A 17,605-nucleotide genomic window follows, 5' to 3' on the forward strand; every position below is an offset into this window, starting at 1 on the left:
TGGGAAGACTTTCTCCCACTGAACTGACTGAGAGGAGCGGTAGGAAACAAAATGAAATTGCATTCTGATTTTGTGCCGTAAGTCAGGCTTGCCTTGTTCAACATACTCAACACATCAGCTTCCTTTCTGAGGGCTCAGTGCGAATTCATTTCAAGTGATGACTAATAACCAGCTTGCCCGTCTGCACACTCACTATTCTCCACAGTATCATTTCTGTTAATGGCCTTTTAAAATTTCTCCAATTTATGCCTTTTGAGAAATGTGCTGGAAACTAGTTCAGTGACTTCCTCTTTCAAACAGTGCGGCACCCCCATTCCAGGCCACTTGAGCTCTTTAATAGGGCACAAGGAGTAGATGTGGAGCTGGAAGGATTTCCTCCTTGGCAGACAATTGCTCGGTGTGGGGGATAGCGCAGCTGGGCCCAGGACAGAGGCAGCTTTCTCCCGGGGGCAATGCTGAGCACGTAGCCAGCCTGACTCATACTGTTCTGATCCCTGTTAGTGTTCCCTGTTCTAGGGTCCTGAAGCAGGACCTGCGGGTCAGCCCTATTCTGTGGCTGTGGACTGGCACCCATGTCCCCGTGGCAGCGTCGTCTCTTTAGGCTGGGCCCTGGCAGCATTTCCCTGTGCTCACCCTCACCTGGGCACTGGCAGGGGAGCAGAGGACTCCCAAGAGTGTGACGACAAGGAGAACAGGCCGGACCACAGCAGTGGTGTCTCGTGCAGGGAGCACCACTGCTGGCCAGCACCGAGCTGGCCGCTTCACATGTCATGAACTGTCACTAAATGTTCTCGACTGCCCCTGAGGGGGGTGTCCCCACATTTTGAAAGGGGACAACGTCCTGTGGCTGTCAGGAGTCCAGCAGGAAGCAGACGGCATCCTCACGGAGTTTAAGGCGAATTGTGGACAGAGCTGAGGGAACTGGCAAGAGATGAGGAAGGCTCCAGGGAACAGCTCCAGCAGGAAGCCATTATCCCCAAGCCTAAAGGGGAAGAGGAAGGAGAGATTCGCAGGATGAGGGCTGGAGCCTGGGATAGGGTGGACACACCACAGCCCGCCAGGTAGGGAGACGGCTGTAGGGTTGAATACCCTCCTCCCCTTCCCCGACTGCTGCTTTCCATTTGGCCAAACCCAATTGGAAGCCAGGGGTTAGAAAGCCTGATGCTGCAGCCACAGAGGTCGGCCTCCTGGTGGCAGATGGAGTCTACACAGCACAGCCTGAGAAGTCCAGGAATCTGACCAAAGCCCTGGGCTGAGATAAAAACCTTGGTCTTCCCAAGGAGGTGTTTGGTACAGCAGTTAAGATGTCACTTAGGGGCCGGCGCCGCGGCTCACTAGGCTAATCCTCCGCCTAGCGGCGCCGGCACACTGGGTTCTAGTCCCGGTCGGGGCGCCGGATTCTGTCCCGGTTGCCCCTCTTCCAGGCCAGCCCTCTGCTGTGGCCCGGGAGTGCAGTGGAGGATGGCCCAGGTGCTTGGGCCCTGCACCCCATGGGAGACCAGGAAAAGCACCTGGCTCCTGGCTCCTGCCATTGGATCAGCGCGGTGCGCCGGCCGCAGCGCGCCGGCCGCGGCGGCCATTGGAGGGTGAACCAACGGCAAAGGAAGACCTTTCTCTCTGCCTCTCTCTCTCACTGTCCACTCTGCCTGTCAAAAACAAAAACAACAACAACAACAAAAAAAGATGTCACTTACACAACAGGGTGCCCTGGTTGAAGTCTGTCCAGCTTTCTGCTAATGAATACCCTGGGATGATGATAATGAATACCTGGGATGATGCTTCAAATACTTAGGTTCCTACCACCCATACGAGAGACCCAGATTGCATTCTGGACTCCTGGTTTTGGCCTAGGCCAGCCTTGGAATTGGAAGATCTTTTTTTCTCTCTGTCTGTCTCTGTCTTTCTCTCTCTGCATTTAAAAAATGATTTAAATAAATGAACTCTTGAACATTGGTATTCCTGAATCCAGAGTATCACCCTCCTGTCCCATTGTCTACATTATGAAGAATAGCACCTGAAAATTGGAAAGAAATAGAGGTAGACAAAGAAGTTGAAGTGCAGTTCATGGACCAACCAAGTCCAAGGTTATTTCAAGGTGTACTAGTCTCTTCCATTGCCAAGCAGTTTGACCAAGGCTTTAATTTCACATCTCCAAGTGGGAGCTCCACAATGTGTTCTAGCATACTGGGGATTCTGACATAACTAAAACTAACCAGTTTTCATTCGTTTCTTCAATGCAATTGATCATGAAAATTTTTTGCTCGTTAAACACCTCATAGACTTTGTATTCTTTGAAGCATACTTTGGGAAGTTTTGCCATGAGCAATAGGGGATGGTGAAGATAAATTCAGCTGCAGCATGGAAGCTGGGTTTGAAGATAACAATGTGGGAGGCATGCAGACCACATGCAAGGCTCCTCCAGAATTAAGGTAGAAATGGAAAGGTTGAGCCTGGGAAGCAGCAATAGGAGGGCGAGGAAGAGCAGGCTTCTTCCTGGTGATTGAGATGAATGGCCATGTCATCTTCAGATGGGGCTAACCTGGAGGGGAGTTGAACAGGACACACTGAGCAAAGCAAGTGCTTTGAGTAGACAGAGCCTTTTAGTTGGAAATTGGAGATGCAGGGATAGGGTCTTGGAGAACAACTCAGTGCTCAAGGTACACATTCAAGAGCCATCAGCATATAGGTAACGAATTGAAGCCTTGGGGAATGGTTGGCATCCCTTATACTAAAAAAGTAGAGGGCCGGCGCCGCGGCTCACTAGGCTAATCCTCCGCCTAGCGGCGCCGGCACACTGGGTTCTAGTCCCGGTTGGGGCGCCGGATTCTGTCCTGGTTGCCCCTCTTCCAGGCCAGCTCTCTGCTGTGGCCAGGGAGTGCAGTGGAGGATGGCCCAGGTGCTTGGGCCCTGCACCCCATGGGAGACCAGGAAAAGCACCTGGATCCTGGCTCCTGCCATCGGATCAGCGCGGTGCGCCAGCCACATTGGAGGGTGAACCAACGGCAAAGGAAGACCTTTCTCTCTGTCTCTCTCTCTCTCACTGTCCACTCTGCACAGTATCTACACAGATATTGTGTATCCATGAATATAGATACCGCTGTTTTTCAGGGAAGACTGTCCCATAGCTTTCAGAATATTTTCAAAGCTGTCTTTGAAAAAAGAAGTTTAAGGGGCGGCGCCATGGTGCACTAAGTTAATCCTCCACCTGTGACGCCAGCATCCCATATGGGTGCCAGTTCTAGTCCTGGTTGCTCCCCTTCCAGTCCAGCTTTCTGCTATGGCCTGGGATAGCAGCGGAGCATGGCCCAAGTGCTTGGGCCCCTGCACCCGCATGGGACCAGGAAGAAGCTCCTGGCTCCTGGCTTCAGATTGCCGTTGAGGCCATTTGTGAATCAATGGAAGAAAGACCTTTCTCTCTGTCTCTCTCTCTCTCACTGTCTGTAACTCTACCTGTCAAATAAATAAATAAAAGTTAAAAAGAAAAAGAAAAAAAGAAGTTTAAGAACCATTGTGGGGCTGGCGCCGTGGCTCACTAGGCTAATCCTCCACCTAGCGGCGCTGGCACACCAGGTTCTAGTCCCGGTCGGGGTGCCAGATTCTTTCCCGGTTGCCCCTCTTCCAGGCCAGCTCTCTGCTGTGGCCAGGGAGTGCAGTGGAGGATGGCCCAAGTGCTTGGGCCTGCACCCCATGGGAGACCAGGAGAAGCACCTGGCTCCTGACTTCGGATCAGCACGGTGCACTGGCCGCAGCACGCCGGCTGTGGTGGCCATTGGAGGGTGAACCAATGGCAAAAAGGAAGACCTTTCTCTCTGTCTCTCTCTCTCACTGTCCACTCTGCCTGTCAAAAAAACAAAAAAACAAAAAAACAAAAAAAAAAAAAACCATTGCGGGAGAGGGGCCAGCCCTGATGCATAGCAGGTAAAGCTGCCGCCTGTGGCGCTGGCAGCCCATATGGATGCCAGTTCAAGTGCTAGCTGGTCTGCTTCTGAACCAGTTCCCTGCTAATGTACCTGAGAAGGCAGTGGAAGGTGGCCCAAGTGCTTGGGCCCCTTTACCCACATGGGAGACCCAGAAGAAGCTCCTGGCTCCTGGCTTCAGATTGGTCCAGCTCTGTCTGTTGCATCCACTTGGAGAGTGAACCAGCAAGAGGAAGGAAGGAAGGAAGGAAGGAAGGAAGGAAGGAAGGAAGGAAGGAAGGAAGGGAAAGGGAAAGGGAAAGGGAAAGGGAAAGGGAAAGGGAAAGGGAAAGGGAAGGGGAAGGGGAAGGGGAAGGGGAAGGGGAAGGGGAAGGGGAAGGGGAAGGAAAGGAAAGGAAAGGAAAGGAAAGGAAAGGAAAGGAAAGGAAAGGAAAGGAAAGGACCATTAGTGAAGAATGAGAAGAGATCAAGAGTGGAATCTGTGAGGACAATCACAAAGAAGTCCGACGCATTCCAGCCCGAGCAGTACAGGAAGCATTACAGGTGCCAGGAGCTGCAGGGGCCACAGTGAAGCAAAGAACAGCAATTACCAGTGAGTGGGGTGGTCTGATACAATCAGGCCTAGAGATAGGCCTTTGGATTCAGCAATTGAGAACTATGTCCTTATCAAGAGTGCTATCAATAAGGTGTCAGTAGCTGATTTTTTGGGGGGTGAAGGGATGGTTACTGCAGAACTAGAAATGGCGTGAATGGAATGAGACGAGAGAAACTCCTTCAAGATGGTTGTGATCAAGACAGCACTAGGTGGGGCCGGCACTGTGGCACAGTGGGTTAACACCCTGGCCTGAAGTGCTGGCATCCCATATGGGCACCAGTTCGAGACCCGGCTGCTCCTTTTCCAATCCAGCTATGCTATGGCCTGGGAAAGCAGTAGAAGATGGCCCAAGTCCTTGGGACCCTGCATCCACGTGGGAGACCCGGAAGAAGCTCCTGGCTTCAGATTTGTGCAGCTCTGGCCATTACGGCCAGTTGGGGAGTGAACCATCAGATGGAAAACTGCTCTTTCTCTCTCTCTGCCTCTCCTCTCTCTGTGTAAGTCTGACTTTCAAATAAATAAATAAATCTTAAAAAAAAAAAAAAGACAGCACTAGGATTAAGTGTTTATATTGAATTGAAATTGAGAGCAATCAAAGTACATTAGTATTCAGGGCCTATTCCTAAAGACATTGTTTTAAAAGAAAAACCAGAACCCACATACTGAAAGACAAAATTTCTCTGGGTATTTTAGTCCATTTGGGCTGCAATAACAAAATACCTGAGACTGAAAACTTATAAAGAACAGAAGCTTATTTCTCAGAGGTCTGGAAGCTGGGAAGTCCAAGACCAAGGTGCCAACAGATTTGCTGGCTGATGAGGGCATGTGGCTCATAGGTGTCTGTTTTCTGGCTGGGTCCTCACATGGTTGAAGGGGCAAGGGAGCCCTTTGGGGTGTTTCACATAAGGGCTTGAATCCCATTCGTGAGGGCTCCATCCCTGTGACCTAATCAACTTTCAAAAGCCCTACTTCCTCTTACTGTCAATGCATGAATTTTGGTTGGGAAAACAAACAGTTTGTAACATTGGCTGAATAAAAATATGACTCATGAAAGTCACTAACGTAGACACTATACAGCCAGAGGACGCAAGCATAGCTCACAGTAAGGTTAAATGTTGAAGGTCAGAGGGACCCCTCCCCTTAGGTAGAAAAAAGCTGGCTAAAGGCAAAAAACAGTAGGACAGCAGGGGCTTTCTGGAAACGGGTGGAAAGAGCTTTCTGAGACATACTACAATTGCAACCACGTCAGCAAAAGAAAAATCTAATGCACACAGGTATAACTTTGTGTAACAGTTGTATACGCAGTGTTGTAGCTTTCACCTATCCAATCAAAAGTGTGGAACCAATATGTAAAAGGAAACTTAGAGTTGTTTGTTCCAGGCTTTATAAGACAGCACCTTGCTTTGTTTGGAGCTCAGACTGTAGGTACAAATCCTTTGGTACTACAGGCAAGAATAAAAGCTATTTTCCCATTAAGAGTCTTGGTGTCCCACGTTTCTGTCCAAGATCCCCGCTATAATATGACTTACATTTAAATTGGATATAAAAGAGACAAGGGCCAGTGTTGTGGTGCAGCAGGCTGAACCACCAACTGCAGCACTGGCATCCCATATGGGGGCCAGTTCCAGCCCTGGCTGCTCCTTTTCTGATCCTGGTCCCTGCTAATGCCCTGGGAAAGCAATAGAAGACGGCCCAAGTCCTTGGGCTCTTGCCACTCACCTGGGAGCACCAAATGGAGTTGCAGTGTCCTGGTTTTGGCTTGGCCAAGCCCCAAACACTGTGGTCATTTGAGGAATGAACCAGCGGATGAAGGATCTCTATTTCCTACTCTGTCTCTCTAACTCTGTGTTTCAAATAAATGAATAACTCTTTAAAAAAAAAAAAAAAAGGAAAGAAAGAAAGAAATAGAAACAGGGATTCGTTGTAGACTTTTTTTTTTTTTTTTTTTTTTTTTGACAGGCAGAGTGGACAGTGAGAGAGAGAGAGAGAGAGAGAGATCTTTCATCTGCTGGTTCACTCCCCAAATGGCCACATTGCCAGAGCTGGACCAGAGCCAGGAGCTTCTGCTGGGTCTCCTACATGGGAGCTAGGGCTTGAGCAACTTGGTCCATCTTCTACTGCTTTCCCAGGCAGTTAACAGAGAGCTGAATTGGAAGTAGAACAGCCAGGACTTGAACCAGCTTAACCAACTATGCTACAGCACTGACCACCCCCCCACCCCCACCCCACCCCCAGCCCTATAGACTTTTGACTTGAGCAATGGGTGTTTCTGATTAGGGATTAGGGAAGACTGGAGGAAGCAGGTCAGAGTGGGAAACCTGAGCTCCACCTTAAAGTATATTAACTTTCAGGGTCCCAAGTGGAGATGGCAAGAAAGATACAGAGTCTGGAGCTGGAGGAGAGGATGGGGTTGGAGATAGAATTGGGTAGTCCTTGTATTAGGGTTGTGTATTAGTCCATTTTTCATTACTGTAGCCAAATATCTGAGGCAGACTAACTTTATAAAGAAGATAGGTACATCCCATGTCAGAGAGCCCGGGATACAGCCTCACCTCTGCTTCTGATCCAGCTTCCTCCTAATGTGCATCCTGGGAGGCAGCAGATGATGGCTTCAGGACTTGGGTTTCTGCCACCCACATGGGATTCTTGGATGGAGTTCCTGGCTCTTGGCTATAGCCTGGCCCAGTCCTGGCTGTTGTGGGCATCTGGGGAGTGAGTCAGTAGATTGAAGATCTCTCTCTTTCTCTATTGCTCTGCCTTTAAAAGAAACAAACAAACAAAAAGCCATTCAAAGTGATTTATGCCAGGAGGAACATACTGGCTCTTTCAACCCAGGAAGTTGCTGTCAGGGTACAGTATTCATAAATCTGAATTCACAGCCAGTGCAATAGCTACCGAAGTTGCAGACGTTTTAGCAGCATTGCCTGTTCTGCTTTGGTTGGCAATCCCAAGCTACTTCCTCAAGGTCAAAGATCACAGCTCATTGAAACTTCAAAGCCCATGGTCATTCAGGAAACATCCATGCAGCCAGTGCCCAGCTCAACCTCAAGAATGCTATTCCCAAACTATAACATGGACAGCCCCCCCCCCGGAGTGGCACCAACCTGTACCCTTTCTTGCTATGTCTTACTGCCTTCGCATCTTCCCTGTGTTGTTCTGCCCCTTTTAAAATAGAACGTCCTTCCAAAGACCAGCCGATAAAAGAGATTTATCTCAGTGATTTTAGACTTGAGCTCTGGAGTCTCACAGAAACTTGGCTTCTTACTAGTTGTAACCCATTTTAGCTTCTTCATCTATGAAATGGGGAAAACAAGAGCAGTCACTTCAGAGGAAGCTACAAGCATTAACCCAAAGCAGGTTTAAGGTTTGGCATAATTTGCTCAGCACTTTTTGCCAGGTGTTAACACATTTTTTGTTTCTATTGCAACTTCCTCAGCCTAGGCCCTTTCTCTCAGGAGAGACTGGAGCTTCTATGGAAAGGACGGAAATCAGATTTGGTTCAAATCCACCAGCAAATTAATAGAGGGCACCGTGGATCAAGACTCGGGGTGTAGAGCAAAGATCCACAGCTCAGCAAGCAAGGGAAGCGATCTGGGTGGCTTTGTTTGAGTCTGTTATTCTTCCTGTTCAGAAAAATGCTTGTTTTATGGCAAGATTTTTTTTGGAAAGTCATTTGTCATGAATTTGGTTTTGTTTCTGTTGCGTCTGTGTACATAAGGAATTCCAGGACTGTGTGAAGAAGGAAATTTTGCAAACCTTCTGAGGTCTAGGATTCAGGCCCTGTAATTCCATTATGGGGCAGAGCACAGGAATTAAAGGCAGGGTGGCCCAAGGGATTGGAGTCTGTTTACAACCTCACTGCAGCATATCCTGTTGTCTCCCTGATGTGCGGGCTGGGTACCTAACAAAGATTCTCCCACACATCTCAAAATAAACGAGCGTTTGGCCTCAGTGTCTGTGAGAAATCGACACAGAATGCTTGTTTTCTATTTCTGTCAGAGGTGCATTATGTTTTCCAGGTTTTTCTGCTCTTCTCCAATCCTTTAAAGAAACAGGAAGAAAGAGGCCAGTCCCGAAAAGGGGGAGGTGCTGGCCCCGGCCCAGGAGCTTCCCTCTGGTCTCTGCAGGAAACGTGAAGAGGGTCTGAGTTGCAGATGAAGACAGGCAAGAAAATTGTGTGTCTGGAATCTGACGGTCCTCTGTGGCCCCCCTTTACCCAGCAACCGTGCAGTAATGCTGTGTCAGGAAAGTTGCTTTTGGCTGTCTCATTGGTTCACTTATTTGTAAAGGCTTCAGTATGAGGTGAGTGACAGCAGGGTCACCCCTGCTCCTGCCACCTTCATATGCAACTCATCCCACTGCGGGGAGGGGAAGACAAAGAAGACGACTTCCTTGGTCGCCTTCCAAGAGTGTGGGAGGTAAAGACAGGAAATTCCTTCCAAGATAGAAAAGGATCGATTCTATTTAAGGTTTTTGTTTTGTTTTGTTTTTTAATCTCAGGCAGTATGTAATTTATACATGAATATGTGTGTCTTTAAAATGTAAGAAATATTTTGACATAACCAGAACTATTCCATCACTAAAATATCAATAGTTCTTAATGTTGTTGTGTATATATATATATATATATATATAGTCTGTGTTTAAAATTCCTGCCTTATAATTGTTATACTATTTAGTTAAAATCAGGATCCAAATAAAATCTATATATTGTATAGTTGACAGTTTAAGTCTGTTTTAATCCACATGCCACCCCTACCTCCTCTTTTTCCTCCCAATTTAATCATTGGAGAAACTGGGTCAGTGCCTTAGAGAGTTTCCCATAGAGTCTGTATCTTTCTGATTTCATCTTTGTCTGACTCCTGTATATCCTGTAAGTTTGTAGTTAGATCTGGAGACCTGATCAGACATCAATCAGAACTTGTTTTGGCGAGTACGCTTCATAGATGATGTGTCCTTCCATCAGGAGGTACTTAATGTCTGGCTGCTTCCTTCCTTGTGTGATTTTTTTTTAAAGATTTATTTATTTGAAAGGCAGAGTTACAGAGAGGCAGAGGTAGAGAGAGAGAGAGAGAGAGAGGGGTCTTCCATCCACTGGTTCACTCCCCAACTGGCAGCAATGACTGGAGCGGCACTGATCTGAAGCCCGAAGCCAGGAGCTTCTTCTGGGTCTCCTATGCGGGTGCAGGGGCCTAAGGACTTGGGCCATCTTCTGCTGCTTTCCCAGGCCACAGCAGAGCAGGATCAGAAGTGGAGCAGCTGGGACACAAACCGGCGCCCATATGGGATGCCAGCACTGCAGGCAGTGGCTTTACCCGTTGAGCCACAGATCTGGGCCCCCTTGTGTGATATTAACAGCTATGGATAATAATTATATAGATCCATTAGGAAAAATACGTTGGCAAGAGTCAAATTGTATCATTTCTCTATCATTCATTTAGCTGAAATATTTTATAAAGGGAAGCATCTGCTAACCCATTCTCTGGCTAAAAATCAGACTGTACAAGAGAAGAGCCCCAGTGCTTGATTCTTTTCTTTCATTTACTGAGTGGCAGGAACTCAAGTATTTGAGCCATAATCTGCTGCTTTCCATGCACATTAGCAGAGAACTGGAATGGAAGCAGAATAGCTAGGACTCAAAGTGACACACTGATGGGGGTGCTGGCATCGCAAGCAGCAGCTTAAACCACTGCTCTACAATGCCAGCAAACCCCTTCTCCCCCATTTTTTTTAAGATTTATTTATTTATTTTAAAGGCAGAGTCACAGAAAGGCAGAGGCAGAGAAGAGAGAGGTCTTCCATCTGTTAGTCCACTCCTCTAATGGCCACCACGGCTGGAGCTAGGCCAATCCAAAGCCATGAGCCAGGAGCTTCTTCTGGATCTACCATGTGGGCGCAGGGACCCAAGTACCTGGTCCATCTTCTGCTGCTTTCCCAGGCCATAGCAGAGAGCTGGATTGGAAGTTGAGCAACCAGGACTCAAACTGATATGCCTACATACCTTTTATTTATTTATTTATTTATTTATTTATTTATTTATTTTTTATTTATTTTTTATTTTTGACAGGCAGAGTGGACAGTGAAAGAGAAAGACAGAGAGAAAGGTCTTCCTTTTGCCTATGGTTCACCCTCCAATGGCTGCCGCGGGCAGCATGCTGCGGCCGGCGCACCGTGCTGATCCGAAGCCAGGAACCAGGTGCTTTTTCTGGTCTCCCATGGGGTGCAGGGCCCAAGCACTTGGGCCATCCTCCACTGCACTCCCTGGCCACAGCAGAGAGCTGGCCTGGAAGAGGGGCAACCGGGACAGAATCCAGCGCCCCGACCGGGACTAGAACCCGGTGTGCCAACGCCGCAAGGCAGAGGATTAGCCTATTGAGCCACGGCACTGGCCCAGCCCCCCATTTTCTAAGATAAAATGTAACATGGGTTCATACTGATATTTCCATTTCAAATTCAGTACTTCAAGGTTTTCACTTAACTTCAGCAATCTTACATCTACATTTCCTTTCCCAGGTGTCAATTCTTTTCTTTCACACTTACCAGTATCATATAGAGGCAGCGATACAGAGAGACAAGACAGAGAGCTCCCATCTGCGGTCTCACTCTCAAATGCCCACAATATCCTGGTCTGGGTCAGGCCACAGCCAGGTGCCCAGAACTCAATCTGGGTGGCCTGAATGGGTGGCAGGAACCCAACTACTTGAGCCATCACCTGCTGCCTGCCAGGGCATGTTAGCAGGAAGCTGGAATGGAGAGCAAGGCTGGGAATTGGATATGGGATGGGAGCATTCCAAGTGGCTTCTTAGCTGCTGCACAAAACTCCCACCCTGACCAATACCATTTTCTTTCTTTTTTTTTAATGGAATTAAAAAAAATTTTTTTTAAAGATTTATTTATTTATTTGAAAGTCAGAGTTACACAGAGAGAAGAGAGAGGTCTTCCATCCGATGGTTCACTCTCCAGATGGCCGCAAGGGCCAGAGCTGCGCTGATCCAAAGCCAGGAGCCAGGAGCTTCTTCCAGGTCTCCCACGTGGGTGCAGGGCCCAAGCACTTGGGGCATCTTCTACTGCTATCCCGGGCCATAGCAGAGAGCTGGACAGGAAGTGGAGCAGCCAGGTCTCGAACCGGTGCCCATATGGGATGCCGGTGCTTCAGGCAGGGCATTAACCCACTTCATCACAGTGCCAGCCCCGACCAATACCATTTTCAAAGACACCAAAGTCTTCTATGAACAAAACAGCATGCTGCTTTCTTCCTTGATGAATCACTGATTTGGACAGATGGGGACAACTTATTTTTTCATTTTAAAATTATTTATTTATTTGAAAGGCAGAGTTACAGACACACCCACACAGGGAGAGAGAGACAGAGACAGAGACAGTGAGAGAGGGAGATATCTGCTGATTTACTCCCAAAATGGCTGCAAAAAAACAGAACTGGATGAGACCAAAATCAGGAGCTTGGAACTCCATCTGGGTGTGCTATGTGGGTGGCAGAGACCCAAGCACTTGGACCATCCTGCAATACTTTCCCAGGTGCATTAACAGAGAGCAGGATTGCAAGTGGAGCAGCTGGGACTCCAGCGGTGCTCTTATGAAATGTCAGCATTGCAGGTGGTGGCTTCACCCGCTGTGCCATAACGCCAGCCCCACAACTTAAAAACTTTATAAAGGATGCATTTATTTATTTCAAAGGCAAAGTTAGAGAGAAAGAGAGAGAGAAAGACAAACAGATCTTCCATCTGCTAGTTCCCTCCCCAAATAGCCAAAATGGCCAGAGATGGGCCCATCCGAAGCCAGGTGCTAGGAGCTTCTTCATGGTCTCCCACATGGGTGTAGGGGTCCAGATACTTGGGCCCTCTTCTACTGCTTTCCCAGGCACATTAGCAGTGAGCTGGATCAGAAGTGGAGAAGCCAGGACTCGAACCAACACTCACATGGGATGCCAGCACCTTATGCGGCAGCTTTACCCATTACGCTACAGTGCCAGCCCCAGAACTTAAAAATTTTAAAAATGGAGATAGAAATTACTATGTTTGTGAATATCCTCGAGTTTCCAAGAAGCTAAACTTGCAGGGAATTTTAGCCTTTGGCCTTCAGCTTCTCTCACAAAAGACTGGTTGGAAAACAAGTCCTCATTCTTCCAATCAGTTCCTGGAAAAGATTGGGTCACCATCAGTGGGGCCGCAGGCTTCCATAGAAACGAGAGGGTGTGTCTTGACTTGGTGCTTGTGGGAGTTTGAGGTCTGAGCACAGGTCACCCTACTCCTTACCTCAGGAGCGGTTCCGGGAGTGATGAGTTTCTGAGGCCACGGCTGGATGTTGGAAGTCATAGGTCTGAGGCTGAGGGAGGAGGACCCACCCTGGCGCCCTGTGGGGGACACTTCTTGAGTGGGAACACATCAGAAGAGTTAGGCGGGACAATGTTCACAATTCTAACAAGCACAAAGCAACTGGAGTGGTTTCCCACAGGGCTTATCGCAAGGTTGGCCCGGGAGAAGTTGATATCTACTGCACAAAACTCACCCCAGGTGCCACCCCACCAGGGGAAAGAACCCACAAAAGAAAACTTTCTCAAGCTCTTATCATAACTACAGTAGCTTCCAGTGAGGGCCGCTGGCTGACCTCCCACCCCAGAAGCATGGAATTACAGAGTGGCGGAGTCAGAGAGGCCCTGAGTCCCTAGTCAAATTCTCCCCCAACTTCCTTAAAGATAAGGACATAAAGTCCTTGTTCAAAAACAAATGAGCATATAAGAAAACAAACAAAACCCCCATTACTGGGCCCATCCCACATCCATTTAATCTGCATTCCCATGGAGGGATTAGAGTTCTCACTATTTAACAGGAATTTTTATCTTTGAGGAAGTTTTGGAAACACTCTGCAATGTTGAAATTAAGATGCACCCAGAACTGATCTGTGAAAGTCACCTTCAGTAGAAGAGCGGCTTCCTGGAAGGCACAGACCCGGCAGCGACTTCCTGTTAACCTCCGCATCTGGATGGCCATGGACATGGCTGTAGCATGCGGCTTGCCTGATGGATTCTTCCACAAAGAGCATTTTAAAAATAAGTGCTTGTGGCCGGCGCCGCAGCTCACTAAGCTAATCCTCCACCTTGCGGCGCCGGCACCATGGGTTCTAGTCCCGGTCGGGGCGCCGGATTCTGTCCCGGTTGCCCCTCTTCCAGGCCAGCTCTCTGCTGTGGCCAGGGAGTGCAGTGGCGGATGGCCCAAGTGTTTGGGCCCTGCACCACATGGGAGACCAGGAGAAGCACCTGGCTCCTGCCTTCGGATCAGCGCAATGCGCCGGCTGCAGCGGGCCAGCCGCGGCGGCCATTGGAGGGTGAACCAACGGCAAAAGGAAGACTTTCTCTCTCTCTCTCTCTCTCTCTCTCTCTCTCTCTCTCTCTCTCTCGCTGTCCACTCTGCCTGTCAAAAAAAAAAAAAAAAGTGCTTGTGGGTCTCTCAGGGCTAGTTCCATGGTAATTAGGAGTTGTTTAAAGCATTGTACTTCTGTTTAGTTTTCTAATCTCAGAAAGGTTTTTATCACAGGAAAATGTGTTTTCAGAACTTGGCCGTTATTGGGAAATGTTAGACTTTGAAATGCAAATACACCTTCTTGCACAAAGAGTGCCAGTGAGGCAGAGGGACTTGTTGAAAGAAAAAACAATGTTTAAAAGAGAAAGCAAGATACAAGCACAGTACCGGGAGTATGTTCCATGCCCATTAGATCAGATGAGCGAGCCCTGAGGAACCCTGTTCTAGAGACAGGAGTGAATGTGCTACCAGTAGGGATTTCTCCCTGATGGAAGTCTGGGAGATGCTGCAGCTGGCTACTCTGTCTTGGAAATTCATCCAGCGCATTAGCCCACTGCCATGGGTCCACAGCAGAGGGAGGACCGGAACACGCAGGCTGTGGCACAGCGCAAGGCCCCTGCTATGGGAGGGGGCTGGTGTTTGAGTGGTGACCTCTCCCATGCTAGAGAGTCAAAGGAGAGCAAGCCCACAGCTCCCTCTGCTCTAGCTTGGCCAGTTCCTCCTTTCCTGGGGACTGCTTTGACCTCCAAACTTTGGGTACAACCTCTGAGAAACAAGGAAATGGCGAAGAACTCTGTCCTCACATCTGTAAGCTTATTTTGTGATCACTTGTTTCCTGTGGGTTGTGCCCAGATGGTCTGCTCCTAAAATCTAGTATTTCAGGGTGGACGCTTGGTGCAAAGGTTAAATCGTGTCTTGGGACACCCACATCCCATAGCAAAGTGCCTGGGCTTGAGTGCCGCTCCACTCTCCCTTCCCGCTTACTGTTAATGTGCACCCTGGGAGGCAGCAGGCGAAGGCTCAAGTACTTGTGCCCCTGCCACCTCTGTAGGAGACTTGGATGGAGTTCCCGACTCCTGACTTCAGCCTGGCTCAGCACTGGCTATTGCGGCTATTTGGAGTGAACCAGAGGATGTAAGATCTCTGTCTGTCTGTCTCTTTCTCTGCCTTTCAAATAAATTAGAAATCAATTCATTACATTGAATTTAAAAATTTTACATTTGAAAACAGTTAAACTTCACCCATAATTTCTTGTTCATATTGCAGCATTCAATGATGCACAGTTTTAGACACAACCGTGTTACTAGTTATTCGCAATTGATTAAACCACAGCCATTGACGGGCATGCGAAGAGCCCTGTGATCCACGGCTCCTTACTCCTGCCAGGCCTACGGACTGAATCCTCTGCTCCCTGGACTGACATGAGAGGCTGTCGCCTGGATTGTAGGCATGCCGCTCCTGCATCTGCTTTCGTGAAAACATTGTGGCACCGGTCGCCTAATGTCCCGCCTGTGAGAAACCCTTCTGTCTTTTTAGCAAAGAGTTTGGTGTCAGGAACAAGTGTGTCTTTTGAAGAACCGAAGAGTGCCTGGCAAGCGTAGATGGTTTCTAGAGTTCCCTGATGAATGAAGGAGAAGGAGTGTGCCAGGTTCGGGGTGAGGGAAGGGGCACAGGGCTTCATTTCAAAAATGGGGTACCATGTGACACGCTATGCTTTCTGCTTTGCAGGGTTGCTGGAAGTCTAGTGTTAAGTTAATGCTCAATGCAATGACTGCTTTATCCCTCCTTCCAGTCTCAGCTATTGGCCTCCTTCCCAGAGGCTCATTCATTTACTTCTTAGCATCGTATTCTACATGCATTTTCATGAGCAACAGCTTCTGACTGTTGTAGGGGGCAGAACAGGGTAACGTAAGAGTTCTGGAGTCAGACGCAAGGTGGGCAAGCTGGCTGATCTTTGGGCAAGTGGTCCTGTGCTGTGTGTCCTGTTAAATGGAAATGCTCAGAGGCTTAGGAAGAGCTTCCCATGATTTGTGTATGCCTTATGATTAAACCGTTTCTTATTATTATATTTATTTTATTATTCTTTTTTATTATCCCAGAATCGCTCCAAATAATAATAAAAGAGGACATTTAAATAATGCTTACATGGGGCCAGTGTTGTGGTGCATCAGGATAAGCTGCCTCTGGTGTCGCCAGTTTCAGGGCCCCAGTCTGTGTCCCGGCTGCTCCAGTTCTGATTCAGTTTCCCGTTGTGTTAGCTAAATCCCTGCTGGCTCCCGAGTACATGGGCCCCTGCCACCCACCTGGGAGACCCAGGTGGAGTTCCAGGCTCCCAACTTTGGCCTGGCCCAATTCCATTTAGAGAGTGAACCAATGGATAGTAGATCTCTCTTTATCTGTCCCTCCCTCTCTCTGTCACTCTGCCTTTTGAATACGTACATACATATACGCATACATACATGCATAACATACATAAACAATGCTTACCATGTCTTAGGCATGTTTTTCAGCACTTCATACACTAGCTAAGGCAAACATGTTTCTTATGTTCATTGATGGAAACATAATCCTTCAACCCTCTGAGCTGGGACTACCATTTTCTCTAATTTACAAATGAGACAGTTGAAACCTGGAGAGGTCAAGTTACTGGTCCAAGTCTAGAAAGATGGGGAGTGGGAGAGCCGGATTCAGCCCCCAGCTGCCCAAGCCCCAGAGTGGTTTATGCTCTTTCTGGTGCATTCTGCTTCCTTACTCCAGCCAGCTCATACTGAGCGCTCACTAAACACTGGGCTCTGTGACAAGGGCTGCACCTGCAGCATCTCATTTAATCCTTCCAACAACGAGGTATACTAGCTCCGTTTCACTGACGAAGCCACAGGAGGCTCAAAGCTCACCCAGCTACTAAGTGACAAAGCAGAGCTTCCAATCAAAGATTGCTAAACACCCAAAGGCCGCAGGTGCCATCCCATACTCTTAGCACACTCACTGCCCTCTGACCCTCTGCTTTGTGTGTAACATATATTAGTCCATTTGCCATTGCTCTAACAAAATACCTGTGCAATGTATAAAGAAGCAAGGTTTATTTAGCCCAGAGCTCTAAAGGTCCAACAACATGATGCTAGCATCTAGTGAAGCTCTAGTGGGGCCTCACAGTGGGTGCTGTCAGGGACGGCAGACTGGAAGCAGAAGGTGCCACACGGCGAGGGGTAGGCATTGCAGGTGGTTAAGATACTGTTTGGCCTCATTTGAGCCCTGGCTCTGCTACTTCCAATCCAGCTTCCTGCTAATGTGCACCCTGGGAGGCAGCAGTGATGGCTCAGAGACTTAGAGGGCTGCCACCCACAAAGGAGTTCCGGGCTCCTGGCTTTGGCCTGGTCCAACCCTGGCTGATATCAGAGGGTAAACCAGCACATGAAGATCTCTCTCTCTCTCCCTCTTGCTCTTGCTCTAGATTTCCAGCATATGAAATATATATGCATATATATGTACACACACATATGCATATACACAAAGTGAACTTCCCATTGTTTCTGGTCTGTAGGTCCTAGTGAGCTAGTTTGTCCTGAACACTCAGGATCTGTCATCAGATTGATGTCACAGCATCTTGGACCTAAAAGAGATCTCACAGTGGGGTGGGCCCTCCCTGGTGCTCCTTCCTGCACCTGTCTTCACCTCCAGGAGACAGACACCAATGGTGGCAGGTGCTTCCCTCGCCTGCTCATGCATGAGGATCCCACAGCTCTGTTGACATAACAATCCCTTATGGAAACAGGTTA

At 48.4% G+C, this 17,605-nt stretch overlaps 1 long non-coding RNA gene across 1 annotated transcript; it reads left to right on the forward strand.

Moving 5' to 3' along the window:
- Positions 1-8,628: 8,628 nt before the first annotated feature.
- LOC127493451 (uncharacterized) lies at positions 8,629-15,895 on the forward strand. Its single transcript, XR_007923619.2, has 2 exons — positions 8,629-8,814; positions 15,096-15,895. It is a non-coding gene; the product is annotated as an uncharacterized lncRNA (long non-coding RNA).
- The last annotated feature ends 1,710 nt before the right edge of the window (positions 15,896-17,605 follow it).

The sequence above is a fragment of the Oryctolagus cuniculus genome, chromosome 7, assembly GCF_964237555.1.
Source record: "Oryctolagus cuniculus chromosome 7, mOryCun1.1, whole genome shotgun sequence".
Lineage (NCBI taxonomy): Eukaryota > Metazoa > Chordata > Mammalia > Lagomorpha > Leporidae > Oryctolagus > Oryctolagus cuniculus.